Raw genomic sequence first — 1,938 nt, 5'->3', positions numbered from 1 at the left:
GCCTACGTTGGAAGCAGATGCAATGGAGATGGTGAAAAAATGTGACAAGTGCCAAAGGTTTGGCAAACTAATTCACCATCCGGCTACTGACCTCACTACTATTCACAGCCCACTACCGTTTGCTAAGTGGGGCATGGACATTCTGGGTCCATATACGCCTGCTACAGGCGGAAGAAGGTACATACTTGTTGCCGTCGACTACTTCACTAAATGGGTAGAGGCGGAGGCTGTAAAGGGAATCAAGACGAAAGATGTAATTTCATTCATTTGGAGAAATGTCATCACTCGGTTCGGGGTTCCCATGTCTATGGTTTTTGATAATGGTCCCCAATTTGAGACGCCTGTTCTCAAAAGTTGGTTGGGTGACCAAGGAATTGCAAACTACTTTGCATCTGTCGGCCGTCCACAAGTAAACGGCCAGGTAGAAGCCTTTAATAAAATCATCTCAGACGGTCGCAAGAAAAAGATTGAACGAGCAGGCGGCCTATGGGCGGATGAACTACCACATGTTCTCTGGGCCATTAGGACGACTGAGAAAGGGGCGACTGGAGAAACTCCATTCCTCCTAACTTACGGTGCGAAAGCTGTTCTTCCAATAGAACACTACGAGCCGACTCTTTGAGTAATGCTATATGACGAAGAGGCAAACTGGGAAGCCATGCGCCTGGCATTAGACTCACTTCCTGAAAAAAGGGGCAATGCTGTCTTGCGCCATGAGATCTATCGCCTGAGAATGACTAGATCATACAACAAAAAAGTACACAGGCGTCCACTCAAAGTAGGGGACTTTGTACTTAGAAAAATGGAAGTAGTTGGTAGGGCTAATGAGTCTGGCAAAGTAACTCCCAACTGGGAAGGACCCTACCGAATCTATGAGGAAGTCAGGGACGGTACCTACCGTCTGGAAACACCAGACGGACAACCGTTGCCTCGAACTTGGAATGTAGATAATCTTAAGAAATATTTCTTTTGAATGATGTAAATAGTCAAGAGCTACTTAATAAAAGTTTGCACTTACTATTCAATTTTGTACTACGAGGGGCATGCCGTCTGTACCTTAACAGTCGGCTACTCTCCATTGAGTATTTCACTCTATCTTCAGAGGGGCATGCCGTCTGTACCTTTACAGTCGGCTGCTCTCCATTGAGTATTTCACTCTATCTTCAGAGGGGCATGCCGTCTGTACCTTTACAGTCGGCTACTCTCCATTGAGTATTTAACTCACAATAGGGGCATGTTGTCTGGGCATATAGTCGGCTACTCTCCATAAGAAGATGGCCGACTGGTTCCAAACACATAGCCACCCCCTTAATACTTAGCTAAAAAGATTAGGGCCTTGCCGACCCTGTGCCTAACAGGCGGCTACCCTCCTTTTACTTAGCACCTACGTTCACCAAGAACTTACCAAGGCCACAGGTCGAATGATCAGACCAGGCGCCAAGCCAGCTGATCAAATCTACAAAACTAATACGACCTGTCCCAACATCATAGCAGGCGTTCGACGGCATCCCTCCGGATGAAATTCGTCGCAGAGAGCAGCTCCCTTTTGGGTGGAACATTGTTCTATAAACTAATTACACGACACCTATACGACTGTCCCCAAGGGCAACCACGTAGCCGTTTTTGAGACAAGGATAACTCTATCACTAACCAAACTAGTGGTAGCAGTTGACATCTGAGTCAGATGACCGCCTGTATTACTTGGGATAAATGCAGGGGGTACCTATTGAGTTAATAGCCAACAAACATTGGCGAATCAAGGGGTCTAGCCGGCCTACGCCGCCTGGTACCTCTACTTCTCAAGAAAAAGTGACGGCGACTAAGTAACTCCAACGTTAACTCATAGTCACTCCCTCAAATTTGGTATGGAACCTAAAAGGTTTGAGTAGACCACCTGTTTTTTGGCTAACCGGGGCACTCAAACCCCTATTCCTACTA

The sequence above is a fragment of the Chenopodium quinoa genome, unplaced genomic scaffold (genome assembly GCF_001683475.1).
Source record: "Chenopodium quinoa cultivar QQ74 unplaced genomic scaffold, ASM168347v1, whole genome shotgun sequence".
Taxonomy (NCBI): domain Eukaryota; kingdom Viridiplantae; phylum Streptophyta; class Magnoliopsida; order Caryophyllales; family Amaranthaceae; genus Chenopodium; species Chenopodium quinoa.
This window is presented reverse-complemented; position numbering follows the sequence as displayed.